Source organism: Elaeis guineensis, chromosome 10 (assembly GCF_000442705.2).
Source record: "Elaeis guineensis isolate ETL-2024a chromosome 10, EG11, whole genome shotgun sequence".
NCBI lineage: Eukaryota > Viridiplantae > Streptophyta > Magnoliopsida > Arecales > Arecaceae > Elaeis > Elaeis guineensis.
The window spans coordinates 5225035-5240231 of NC_026002.2; the positions used below are offsets into that span (position 1 = coordinate 5225035).

The 15197-nt window shown below is 37.8% G+C and overlaps 1 long non-coding RNA gene across 1 annotated transcript; it reads right to left on the reverse strand.

Annotated features, from left to right (window-relative positions):
* Positions 1–4117: 4117 nt before the first annotated feature.
* LOC140852084 (uncharacterized) lies at positions 4118–5727 on the reverse strand. The gene is made up of 2 exons (XR_012134978.1): positions 5106–5727; positions 4118–5037 (listed from the first exon to the last, which is right to left on the reverse strand). It is a non-coding gene; the product is annotated as an uncharacterized lncRNA (long non-coding RNA).
* Between the last annotated feature and the right edge of the window lie 9470 nt (positions 5728–15197).

A 15197-nucleotide genomic window follows, 5' to 3' on the forward strand; every position in this document is an offset into this window, starting at 1 on the left:
CCCTGAAGAGTAGTTCCAGTATGGGGCAAAAAATTGAAGGATTACACTCAGAGGATTGAGATTCATCGCAACAATGGCTAAAGGGGAAGGTGGATCTGGAAGCAGAGGCTCCACGGTGCTGAGGAAAGAGATTCAATGCCAGGAGGGTTGGAGAAGGGATAAGGTTAGGTAGATGCCCCTTGAAACCTCACAGAACGTTCATGGAACGTGCGCACCCACCTGCATCCTTATTAAACTTCTATTAATATAATATTCTCCGGTGGAAGTGCCTTACTTCCTCGGTTGCTCCTAAAACAAAAAAAAGGTTATGTAGATGCCCTGTTGCCGGAGCCCATGCTCTCCCCTCTTTCCAATCCAAGGTACCAGTGCTTGCGTCGGGAACAGTCAACAATTTTTTTTTCCTTCTTTTTATAAAAATGATGGGGGACCAACGTACACACCGTTCTGGTCAATCAAACTAAATAGCTAAACTTGTGACATTAATAATTTAGTAAAGAACATGTGGTGGACGGCTAGAATGGTACCTACAGGATTGGGACACTCCAATAAAATAAAACTCACATTGACATTATTAGACAATCTTTATCTAGGAAAACTATTAGGATTGTGATGACGAACGAATATCAACAAAGGCATCAATCATTATGGTATTGCTTATCTTACCTTTTAAGATTGTGATCTATGTGCATCATATGTTGAGAACTACGCTCATGTTATCGTTACTTGTTCTTTTGCCTAAGCTTGTTAGAGTTTGATATGCCAGATATGCCAAATGTGCCAGGTTGGGTTTGTAACTCTGATTTTGCTAGAATTATTGGCTTTATGTCAAATTCCATGATAGAGCAGTGGAAGAAATTGCTTGTTGCACATCTGGGATGGCTGTTATGGCAATCTAAATATCGAAGAATTTTTAATCAGATTCAACACTCCGCACAATAACTCATTCGTAATGCACTGATCACGGCCGGCCCTGGGGTGGGTCAAAGCGGACGACCGCCCAGGCTCCTATTTTTTTTTTTGTCTGGGTAAATCAAACGTCTTTTTTCTCTTCCGAGTCCCAGCACCCCGACGGCTTTTTTGGATAAATCAAACGTCTTCTCCCTCTCACAATCTGTAGCTCCTCTCCCCCGCCTCCTCCTCCGTCTCCGATCTTTTCATCCTATTCTGCTGTCCATCAGTGATTCTTCCTTATTTTGGACGTCAAAAATCAGATCAAAATCCGTCAAAAAGTCAAATAAATCTCTTCAATCCTCCTCTTTCAATCTGCTATGAATAATTAATATTTAAAATATATCAATTTTTAATAATTTTTTTTATTTGGCTTCAGGCCTAAAAAATATCAGGACCGGCCCTGGCACTGATTTTTACTAATGCGCTGCTTGGCTATAACTCTCCTATGACTGTGCTGGCTTGGTACTGGGGTGGTTGTACATTTTCTACTTCCTCTATAGCACCTTCCACAATGGTGTTCTGGCTACCCCCATCCTATGGCACCTTTAAAATTAAGTTTGATGCTTCTGTATCGCATTATAAAGCTGCGGCAGCCTATATAATAAGGGATCACAATGCTTATGTTATTCGAGCTGGAGATAAACTATTAGCTACCACTTATGTGTCTATTGATGAATTGAATACTGCATGGTTGGGTGTCTATGCTGCTTTCCAAGAACTTCATGCCACTAACACATGGCTTGAGAGTGATTCGGTCACCGTTATCTCCTGGATTAACAAGGATTCTGCAGCACCTCCGGCTCATCATCCACTCCTGAAAGATCTCTGGTACTGGAAAAACACCATTAATTCTTTTCATGTTTCTCACACATGCAGGTAAGCGAACCAGGTGGCTGATCACCTCGCAAATTAATAAGGAACTGTTGGGTGATTTTGTGTGGTCCACCATGGATGACTTTGATGTTGTCTGTCTTCATTTACTTCATGCAAATAATTATGGCATTGGGTTCCTTCGATATGGATAATCTTGATAAGTCGCTAACTTCAGCTCCTGTGATGTTCTGTGGTCTGGTAAGACTAAGTGGGAGAATTGAGGGTGCTGACTCTTCTGCAGGAGGTTATTTTCCTTTATTGTAAGACATTGCACGGTGGGATTTCATTTCATGGCGTTCTGGGTTTCATATAATTGGATAGCACTGCAATACCTCGCCAGCTTACTTCAATATTGTTTCCAGATTATACATGATATTGCACTTTCACATCATTATACTTTGTATTATGCTCTGTGTTTCAGTGGCTTATCATACCAGTATATTTAATTATTTGGCTTCTTGAAACTGTTACAAAGGTACAGCTTCAATCCTCTGTCCTACTTGAAATTCTTTGGCCAAGAATTGGTTTATCTTCATTTTCTTCTATCCCATCAGCTATACTCTCTCAGAATATCAAAGGGATGTAATAATTGGTTATCACAGCATTGGCTCCTTATGTTGATTGATTATATGTCACCAACAATACAGTTTATCTCTTATTTTTGGAAGGTTATCTGTATTGACTATACTATTACACAGGTTTTTCGAGTTATACCTTTGTCCCATACTTTTGGTCCCGTGATGTTTACTGTAATATTGTCTAGCCCTGCAGGCCATTTTTTTTTTTTTTTTTTTTTGTACTTGTCTTGGACAGTTCTTTATTCAATAAATAAATTATATTTTTTTATTGAAAAAAAAAAAAGGTCTACCCACTTATTTGACTCTAGAATTTTTAATTTATATAAAATAGAAAAAGCCCAAGACAGCATTTGGATACCCAAATATTATTTCTTGAATAGGAATATGAATTCTCAGAGAATAGCTATTCCTCCTTGTCTATCATTTCAGATTTCTGTTTGGTTGGAAATCTGGTATTCTACTTTATTCCAATGCAATTAATGCAGTATTATTCCAAACCCTGTTTGGTTGACATGGGAATAAGCCTCTATTCCATAAGGAATAGAGGATGAATTTTTCAAAAAAGACAAGAATGCTCTTGGCCAAGTTTAGGATATGAGCTGGTTTTTTTGGCTAAGTATGAGCACGATGTAGTATTGTGAGGCAACAAATAAAAATATAAACTTCTAATTGAATCCAAAATAACTTGCACGCAATAAGAGCTTGTACAATTATCAAGAGTAAAGAATGAAAAGCAGGACTTCACATTCATGGATGTGAGCTTCACCGGGCCAGGGGAGGGGGTGTCAGAAGCGGTGCGGGCTCCACGGCTCTGCCTCCTTTTTTTTTTTTTGAAACAAACAAACCCTATTTTGATTTTTTTTCTAAATTTAAAGACATGAAGTCGGCAACTGGGTTGCCTACTTCATATTTTTTTAAAAAAAAATAGCTGACTTCAATTTTTTTTGAAAAAAAATTAGTGAAGCCGGTATGGGTACTTCCAGCAGTTTTGATTTCTGATATTTTTCTGATTTATACTGATACTTCTTTAAAGTTATGCAGTACTTTTATAGCGCTATATGATACTTTCCTATCTGATAGTTTTATTCTTATCTGATATTTTTCTATAATAGACTGGTACTTTTTAAAAGTTATTGGATACTTTTATTCTTATACTAATATTTCTCTACTTGTATATTGATACTGCTTTAAAGTTAGTTGATACTTTCTTGAAGTTATCCGATACTTTTTAAGTGCCACCTAATATTTTTTAAGTATCGGTACCAAACTGATACACCGAAGCGTATCGTGTGTTGGCATGATATGATACTGATACTGTACCATACCGACACCTCAAAACTCAAAACCAACATTGGCTTAAAAGGGTCTTCCAACAAGTTGAACATAGCACCAAACTTACTGAATCTGTATAATTAAGAACAAATAAGATCATGTACATATTTTTAACAAAAAGTTATCGAAGAGGAGCACAACGGTTTTTTTTTTTTTTTTAAAGTATGTCATTGATAATTGACAAATTTACTTACAATCCCAACAAAATCCATTGACTGCATATATATAATTCACAGTGAGCACATCCAATTTATAGAATCTATTTGATAAAATTATAAACAACATCCTCATAGGTCACATGAATATACTACTCGGGTCGACAAACAAATGATAAAGGAAATGACTCAAAGAATATTTTCATTCAGATGCTCATATATCACCAATGCATCTTGTATTGCCAATTGATTACTCTTTATCCGTAGTCCACAAGGCTTCAATTAAAGCATTCCACCTAAGGATTTGTCTCGACAGAAAATATAGTATTACGTTAAATGCTGTAATTATGAAACAACCATCTTTTTCTATAAATACCCAAATGCCATCCCACATGAATCCTTGGATGTTTGGAAAAGATAAGGAAAAAAAAAGGAAGAGAAAGAACATTGTGATGTTATAAGAAATTGGATAATCAAAATTGAGTAGAGAAAGTAGTGTTTTTTACTAAGTACCTGAACCCACTCAGAATAACTCAAAATCACACCCCCAGCATTTGCATAAATATCTGGCAGTATGATGACTCCTTTTTAAAGAGTATCTGCTTCTAAATTAGTGGGATGATTAGCAGCTTCTATTATAGACTTGTCCTTCACATAAGCAGTATTTTTCCTTTAAAAAAAATGGAACCATCAGAAAAATTGAATTTTGACAGTAAATTATCCTAATCATCATTACACTCCAGAAGGAACTATCATTAAGAGCCTTTCATCATTTAAACAGAAACAAGAGAAATATCTATAAATTTTGGTTCTCACAAAGTTACACATACTGAAATCAAGAAGCAAATAAAGAATTATTGTTGCTTAGAGATAAAACTAGTAACTTATGACATCCTTAGCAGAATTATATGGATTTCAGGACGATCAAAAAAACTTATTATTTAGTTTCATGATCAAATTAAGAACAAGGTGGAATACCTATGAATTGGTTCCCATATTCGGGGTGGAACATCATTGTGAGTTCCAATGAGATCATGAATTAATTAAAAATGATATAAGTTAAAAATACATGAAGGTGCTTGTCTTTATCCGTTATCTGGCTCCAAACTTAAGGGACAACCTAGCAAACCATGCAAGAAGATGATCACCTAAAAAAAAAAAAGGATCGTCAGAGTAGAGCAGAACAAAGGAAGAATAGAGGCAGCAAGAGACGCACCAAAAAGGAGCGGCAAAGAGGATGGAGGGGGAAGGTCTGCGGATGATTACGACCCATCGAGAAGGCGAAAGAGTTCGAGCAAGGGCCTTGGCGTGAAGACAAAAGAGCAGTAGATAGGATTTCATCCTCCAATCTTTTTCTTCTTTATTTTTTCATAAATAACACCACTATTCCAGAAATAAGCAAAGCGAGAATACGTAATTCCATTCATCATCATGGAATTTATATTCCGAAGTTAAAGAGTACTGATCGGAATACGTAATCCAGAGGCTCACCATCATATTTTCGGATGTTTGAGAGAATAAGATGGAATAAGATCTTATTCCATCGAAAATTTGATAACCAAATGCTGCCCAAAAGTATTGCTCGTGGGAGTGCCCTTTTTTTCCTGGGATATAGCTTTCTTATTGGGAGAAATTATTCAGTGAAAGAGAAAACTAAAGGAAACAAAAAAAATTACGTAATTGATGACGATATAAGAAGGGTACGTACCATTCATTGTCCCCCACTTATAATCAAAATAATTGGGGAGCCCTAAAGATTTCCAGTGTGCGACAAAGAGTTGAAGGCTTACGCTCAAAAGAATGAGCCTCATCGTGAGAAGGGTAGAGGGAAGGCGAAGATTGATGCGGGCGCAGAGACTTTTTTTGCCTTGGTGGTGACGCACGTGCTTCCTTCTTTTAGTCTGAAGGAATATTTGCCCACAAAAGCAATGAACAGTTTGTTCCCCTCCTTTTGATCAATATGGTAGGGGACCACATACACACCGTTCTCGTCAATCAAACAAAATCTCATATCACATACACCGTTCTCGTCAATCAAACAAAATCTCATATCATGTGATATTAATAATTCATTTACTAAAGGACATGTGGTTGATGGTAAGGATAATACGTAGGGGAGTGGGACTCCCAAACAACTTTTTTTTTTTTTTTTTTTTTTTTTTTTTTGGAGGGGGGGGGGGGGGCGAATCTCATGATTTTATCTTTGTCCTTTGAAAAAGATATCGATGTGGTATTAAAGAAGTCCTCTCTACACTATAACACAGCTCCCCAATCAAAAGAGAGTACACTAATATGGGACTAAAGAAGTCCTCTCTACACCACAACACAGTCTCCCAGTCAAGAGAGAGTACGTGTGGATAGGAGACTTTCCACAGACGGTGCCAATATTGCGGTTACGGGTCAAGGGGTCGGATCTCCGCAAACGTGAGGGTATGTGGATCTCCGTATACATGAGGTATTGTCCGCTTTGGTTCATGACCATCTTTGAGTTTCAGTGAATCTTAGGCTTCAGTAGGCCTTGATCATTTAGAGCTTCACGGTTTTGTCCTTTAAAAGATGCCTCACGTGGGAGAGAAGATTTTAACCTATATAAGCCATACTCTCTCTTGACTCTAACCGTTGTGAGACTAAAGAAGTTCTTTCTACACAACAACAGGAGGAAACTAAGCAGGATTGTGATGACAAACCAATATCAACAAAGGCATCGGGGCTTTGCACAAAAAAAAATAAATAAATAAAGACATCAGAGCTTAGAATCACGTTGAACACCAAAATATTGAATTTATATAAAATAGTAAAAAAAATTAGAAATACCTTTTTTTTCTCGAATATAGATTTTTTATTTGAATTATATCTCTATCATTAAAGATGATTGATTTTTTTCGCACCATCGATCATTGGATCATGGTCCAAATAAATCGTAAAGCATTCTGATCTTCACTTTCATGTGTCCATGTAAAATTTACAGTAGCTATTATACGATCTAATGATATAAATTATTAAAAAAATAAATCATTTTTTTTGCACAAAAAAAGCAATCTCGATTAGGAGGAAATATTTTAGGGACATGAAAATTAAAGAAAAGAAAAAAAAAAGCTATATTATAATTAAAGGCAATATAAGAAAGCTCCCATTTATTTGAGCTCTACTTGTATTTGAGGATCATCCGCATGCTACAATTTATATACGCGAGACACAACCAAAAAAAAAAAAAGGGAAAAAAGGCTTGTCAATCACAAAGCTTTTGCAGAACCGTCACATGGATCCGCCATTGATCAAGTGGCAGAGGACGCAACTCCCGGTCCCATGTGACCTGGTTGTCCTTCTTTGAATAATGCCAAATGTATGGTTTGGTAGGATGTATTTATGGGACGACCAACGCATCAGATCCTTTTGATCAGCTTGATATTAACTAATTAATAATTAGTTCCAACCAAAAAATCTAATCACAAAAAAAAAAAAAAAAAAAAAAATATGACATTAACTAAGCTAATAAATAATATTTAAATAAATTTTAAAAAACTAAAAGAGTATTTGGTTCGCAATCAGAATCAGAAGGGGAATGAAAATCGAAATGATTTGGAATCGGAATCGGAATGATTAAATTCTCCGAAACATTTGATCCGTGAACAAAATCAGAATCAAAATTATAATTAAAATAAAAATTTAAATTCATAGAAGAAAATAAGAATTGAGTTCTATATAGATTGAGCCATTTCCATTCCATCCTGGAATCAGAATCGGAATGAGACTCCTCCTAACCAAATGGTTAGAATGGAAATCATCCATTTCGATTCCAATTTCAGACTCCCATTCTTCCCAACCAAATATCCCTTAAGTGATATTACATAGACTCTGCTATTCGGATATTTTTGACTATTTTGTTTTAATTTTATAATATTTTATTTTTTAACTTTCGATGATACTATTTGTGCTTAATTTAAATCATGTAATTTACCAAAAAAGACTGAGTGATATCATGTAGTTGTCCTGATAGGTCGCTCTTTTGGGCTTGTCCCACAAATCGTGGCCTACCAATTTGTGGTCTACCAGTATACAATAATTCTATTTAATATGGTAGATGTATCAAACATATCAACAAATCAACAAGAACATCACAGGAGTATTTGATTTGCAATTAAAATCAAAATCAGAATGCAAATCAAAATGAATTGAAATCGGAATCGATATCAAAATAGCCAAATCCTCTGAAATATTTGGTTTGTAACCGAAATTGAAATCGGAATAGAAATTTGAATCCTTATAAGTAGGGATTGAATTTTAGATAAATTAAATCACTCTCATTCCATCCTGAAATCAAATCAGAATAAAACTCCTTCCAACCAAATGGTTAGAATGAGAGTTACATATTTTCATTTCGATTCCTGTCCCCAAATCTCTCCAACCAACCACCCCCTATAAGTCAATGATGTATCAAACAAATCAACAGGCATACTAAAGGTCATGGTCACCATCATAATTTAATTAAATATTTAAAAGACCGTACATTGCAAGGAATTTTATTTCTTTTCTTTTTTATTTTTTTAATACCCAATATTTGAACAACCTTTGCAGTCATACTCAAATACCAGCATAACTCCTTAAGTCATGGAATCTCTAGTGCTCTCCCAATTATTATCTCCCCTCTTTTTAACCTAGTGGTATTCTATAAGAATCCAAGATCATTGATAATATAATACCAAAACTATCAATGATATATTCTATAAAAATATATTTATTAGTTTTATAAATTAATGATCCTATAAAAATATATAAATTTTTATTATAGAATTGATTTTTTTATTTATTTATAATATATTATTTATTAATATAAATATTTATTTTCATTAGAAAAGTAAGGCAAATTGAAATAATATATTAAATACTTTTATTATATAAATATAATATATTATAAGATATTTTTATTCTAATTTAAAATTATCACTGAATTATAATACCATGATAATATGATAAATAATATATTATAATATAATATATATCATAAATATAATATATAGTATCAGTACAAGATAATATCATATATAATATTGATATGATATATTAACGGTACAGTGATATACCAGTTTTTTTTTGTTAGACTAAGGATATTTTTGTCTTCAAATATCTGCCCAAGATCACCGTTCAAGGGTGATTTTGGATTTCTGATCTCAAGAATGGATATCTCATCACCGAGTTGGATGATGATATGAGAAGTGGGAGTGATTTGATATCATTAATACATAAAATCATCATGATGCAATCAAATACAGTTATTTTATCATCTTCACCCACATCATCCTTGATCTTAGGTGGATCATTCCATACCAAATATCTCCTTCAAGTTTTCACGATATACACTTACCCCCTAAAGTAATAAAATCCAAAGGCCATCTTCTTTCAATGCATACATACCTCCACTTGGGTCATTGGCAACTCTTGTCGCTGCCTAAATCATAGCCGGTTCCAATTAGGGAATAAGAGACAAAGTTAAAGAAGAGTACAAAAGCAAAAAGGCCTAACAAGAGATAAATAATGAACTTCGAAAATTACACCAAATAAAAGAAGATTAGTAACTTTTACACCACAAAGAGTGATCGACTCAGCAAGCTCGAGCTCTTTTTAACACAGCAATTGTATGCACTGTGCACTGATCACCACACACAAGAACATGTTAGTACCTCCCAAATTTTGAACATAAGACCTCCTCTAGATGGAGGGGGTGAAACAACTAGCTTTGCAAGTTGATATGCAAATTTCAAATTTATAGTTTTATATTTCAGACCGAAACAGCCAGACTGTAACTATAGCTACCTCAAATACGTCTCCAAATTAGTTTCATTGCATAGTACATTCCAAGTAAACCTAATCAAAAGATTAGTTGTGGCTTGATTTTGTTTCATCTTTATTTCTAGGCATGATATCCACTTCGCAAGCATCACCATCCCAACAAAAGATGCAGTTGGATCTGATATATCAAATGGTGGCCCGTGAAAGCATCACCAAATTAAGATGGACCATCGAATGCCATGATGCATCATCCAAAGGTAGAAGCTTTTATGTTACAAACAAAAAAGGCACAACTTTCATCCCTTCGGTTCACATCTGTAGTCATGCTTTAATGCAGAATAAAAGGTTGCTTTGGCTCATATACTAAACTATGGTAGTGGGAAATTTGGGAATGCTCTAAAAGTTTTCAACAACACGGTATGGGGACTGTCCTTCAACCATATTACTTGAGTGTTATGGCATCTTGATTTACAAACTGCGATGGATATCAAACAAGTAATCCCCATCAGGGGCCCCACTCCACGCACTGCAAGGAATACAATGCTAGAAAAGAGAGTGGAAACACTTGGGAACATAAGCAATTTTTCCTTTGGGACCATATGTGATGATGCTCAAATGGCGGCCTACGAGGGGTACCGACATGGCCAACCAAGTGCAGGGGCTTTTATTTTCTCCTCTCCATGTGTAGGGGCTGTTTCAAAAGGTACCGAGGAGGCAGCATTGTATTAAGGTTCTTAGTAATGAGGTTGCTAACAAAGGGGGCAGTAACCATATAGAGCCTGCGGCCTATCACTTAATGACATTGTTATCACTATTCTTTCATGGGGAGCATGAACATCTTAATGTGTTGCATAATTTATTGCAACATCTTCATGAGATTATGGGGCATTTACATGTCTCAAGAGACTGTACTAAGATGGTTAGACTTTCCAGTATGATGTATCATCTATCATGTTGATGTATCATGTTAATGGAACGGGACCATCTGTAAGGAATTGGCGTTATGGTCAGACCATAATTCTGGTGAATATATCTAACCTTCACCTACAAAAGTTAAGAGTGAGGTGATAGACAATGCAGCCATGGTATTGAAGTCATGCAGCTAGGAGGATGATGTATCATTGGATTCCTCCAATGGTGAGTTGGTAACATCTTAATGTGTTGCATAATGTAGTGCATTAATCATCTTTAGCTCTATTCTCAAATGAAACTAATAGAATGAAATGGACGCTTGGAACTTGGAAGTCCGACTTACTAAAGGGGAAGAATTAGGTTTGTTGACTAGTCATAGACTAAATGTCGCAACCACAAGATTTGAACCTTCTTAAGAAATTAATATTTGTTATAGCAGTTAAGAATCTAGGTAGATGTACAAAAAAGCAAATAGGAAAATAGAAAGACAAAGAATAAGCTATTTCAAGAGAGATATTACATTGTTTAATGGATTAAGTATACAAAAATATCTTGAATTATTTGGTTTCCAATTTCATCCTGAACTGCAATTGAGTACATTCAAGGGGGTGTTTGACTGGAGGGAGTGGGGGTTAGGAATCTCTTGAATTATGTGGTTTCCAATTTCATCTTGAACTGCAATTGAGTACATTCAGGGGGTGCTTGACTGGAGAGAGTGGGAATTAGGAATCGAAATAGGAATGGATGACTCACATTCCAATCATTTGGTTGGAAGGAGTCTCATTCTGATTTCGATTCCAAGTCTGAGGTAGAATGAGAATGGCCTAATTTATATAGAACTCAATCCCTACTCTCCCTCATAGATTTAAATTTTCATTCCAATTTCGATTCCGATTCTGGTCACGAACCAAGCACTTCAGGTGATTTGGCCATTCCGATTCTGATTCCAAGCCATTTCGATTTTCATTTTGATTTCAATTCTAGTCGCGAACTAAGCACCCTCTCAGATTATCCAACTTTTGAATTTATTCAATTCATATCCTAGTTATCAATTATTTGACTGTGTGATGAAATTATCATGTGATGTCACTTTCTGCATCATTTCCTTCTATCATATAAGTCAGTCACATGATATTTCTGTCATAGTAGTCAGATAAAGTTCACAACTAGAGCCTGAATCAAATAAATTTAAAAATTTGATTGTTTGATTGCACTAAATTAAAATTCAGATAAAAATAAAACATCCTAATTAGTTCAAAAATTTTTTGATGATTAATCTTTGCCTAATTAGTTAGAGGTTAGAGTCTATATATCTTGTGCACATATTGCTTCCCTACCTCTACACACTGATTTTGTTAATAAACATTAATAGTTTAGAGCTATGTATTGTTTTTAATGCAACTGATTTTAAGCATTATGATAGAAAATTTCAGTCATAACGTACTACTTTCAAAATTAATTGCAGAATAGTTAGCAGATGTTACCAACTTTTGACGCCTGAGCCTTCCTATTTTAAGTCACATCAGTGCACTGATTAAATGGGACGTAGCGGCACCACCATTTGCTTTATTAATTGAGCACATCGGTGCATTGTGGCACGCCGAACCATTTTGCAACCAGCGACAAACTGTTCCCCTTTTTTTTTTTTTTTCTTTTTTTTTTTTTTGATACAAATGAGCGGTTACACCAGTCCAATATAAGAACAGCCCAAAAAATCCTACAAACCCAATGGACAGTCCCTTCTCAATCTTCAGATTTAATCGTCAAAATGGTCAGCAACAAAAATTGCCACCCAGTCTGCTACAATATTAGCCTTTCGGTAAACATGCTGGATTATAACTGCAGCAGCATGACAAAAAATGATCCTGACATCCTGAATAAGAGGATGGCCTTCGGGCTGCCTAGCATCCCCCTGAAGTCAGGCAATGACAGTAGCAGAGTCACCCTCAAGGAAAATCTACTCCGCATAAAACTGCTGCCTGGCAAAAATGATCCCAGTCTCGGCAGCATGAAGCTTCGCATTGAAGACAGAAGACTTAAAGAAGTGGGAGCCACCAGCTGCCAAAACTCTACAATCAAAGCTATGGATAACAAACCTAGCTCCATCTCGATCGTCCATCTCTGATGCTGCCATCGAAGTTCATCTTGACAAACTTGGGGGGTGGGGGCTCCCAAGAGATAGAAAGAACCCTATGGGATGCTGTCGGAGCAGCCATAGAGCTCCAGAGATCGAGGATGTCAGGGACTGGAGTGGCAGTGTCAAACCGACAATACTCCTGAGCAAGACTAACAGTTATGTCCAAAACTCGACGAGCAGGAGTCACATCACCATCAAAGACGAAGCTATTTCTAGACAATCAAATCTAATAAGCAGTAGAAGCCAGCCGCCTAGCAACAGCAATCAACCCGTCACTCATGCTCTAACAAATCAAGGCAAGGAAAAAATCCAACCAGAGACCAGTGCTCGTCTCCCAAGGAGAACCACCCTCCTATCGCCAAATGACCCTTGTCCTCACGCAGCGCAATACAGCATACTCCACAGACTCATCCTCCATCCCACAAATAGGATAAGAGGTCAGAATCTCCATACCCCTATCCCTGAGAAGAGCTTGAGTAAGAAGTCAGTTCCAAGACAGCTTTCAGAGAAAGATCCTTATCCTAGGGTGGGCAGCAACTCATCAAATCCAGATAGCGTCGATCTTCCTAGTAGGTGCCGATGCATACAGCTGAGAAAGGTCCCTCAAGAAGACCCTGAGGTAGTAGAAGTGCCCTCAAACTCTCGCATCCTGAGTGGGGTGCACTGGAATGGGGATGGCAAGGATCCACTCTGCATGTGGGCCCCCAAAGAGCCTAGTAATCTTCTCTCGTCGCCAGTTGGAACCATCAGCAATAATGAGGTCAAATACTCTCATGTGGCTGTCCACCTTAGTGTTGATGAAAGTCAACTAGCAGGAAAGAGGAACATCTGAAATCCAGACATTCTGGGTCACTTCCACTGATCGTCCATCCCCAATCAAGCATCTGATATGGTCCATGACACCAGGTCCATGGGCACAAATCTCCTCCATATGAAAGAGCATCTCCGAGGAGCATGGATGGGGGTCCTGACGCTCCAGCCACCATAACGGGCCCTCATCACTCTACTCCATAAATAATTAGGTTGGAGCAAAAATCTGACTGCATGCCTCGCGATCAAAGCCTCCGGCCTCGTCATCAAGGAGTGGATCTCCAAACCACCATCCCGCATAGGCTGGCACACTATATTGCAGGAGAAAAGATGAACACCATGACGATCATGGTCGGAATCCCATAAAAAGTTGCTAAACTGTTGCTCCATCCCTCTGATACAAGCAACCGGTATGATTGTGTTCACTAAGAGGTATATCAGAACAGAGCTCAGTATGGATCACACCATCATCGTCCTGCCTATGAAGGATAAGGCATCTGCCTGCTAGCCCTAAAGATGCTTCTGGACCCACTGCTCTAGAGGTCTGCACTCAGCCCGCTGGAGTTGATGGCCCATGATTGGAACTCCGAGGTAGGACAGCATCTCAGTCTTCTCCCGGATCTCTATGATCTCTCTAATCACCAATCTGGCCTGGGGCTTCATTTTTGGGCTGAAGATGACCATAGATTTTTGAATATTGACCAGCTGGCCAGATGATTGGCAGTAGGCCCTGCCAATAGAGATAAAGCTCTCCGCATTTCAAGCTAAGATGTGTTCGATAAGAAGGCAGTCATTTGCAAAGAGAATGTGCAAGAGAGGCAGGGCACTAGGGGCAGGCCAATACGGCTGCAGGGTCTGCCCCGAACCGTCACTCGCAAGGTCATGGATAAAATATCAGCATATAAAATGAACTGGTAGGAGGAGAGAGGGCAACCTTGGCAAAGACCAATAGAGGAGAGAAAGAACTCCATCGGAGAACTGTTGATCAGGATGGCAAAACTTGGACCCTCTACGCAATCCATGATCTAGTCAATCCACCTATTTCCAAAACCTAGCTCCTAAAGTGTCTGCCAAAGGAAAGGCCCACACATCCGATCATAAGCCCGCTCTATATCTAGCTTAATCGCTATGAGGCTGCGGTGACATGATGCTCTCTGGAGGTCATGCATAAACCCTGGACCAGCATAATAGACCGATCTGTAACAAAAGCACCTTGTTCTGGACTGATCAGATAAGGCATCAACGGTTGTAGCCGACCCACCAGGACTCTCGCACACACCTTGTAGAGGATGGTGCAAAGACCGATAGGCCTAAAGTGCTTTGGAAGTGAAGCGTCAGGCCGCTTCGAAATGAAGATGATCAAGGTCCGCTTCCACGCCGTCGGTACACCCCCGGATTGGAAGGCTGCCTGCACCACCTCCTCTCGAATGATCGATCAGTACCAACAAAAAAATAGCAGTGAAAAACCATCAGGCCTTGGAGCTTTATTCTCTCCAAGCGACCAAAGGGCCTTACGCACCTCCTCAAAAGACATCGGGTGAGTCAAAATGCCATTCTCCTGCACAAAGATGGAGGTCACCTACTGAGCATCGAAGATTGGGTGGTCATCACCAAGCATCATCATCCACTGATCCCTAAAGAAGCGGAGGATCTCTGCTCGGA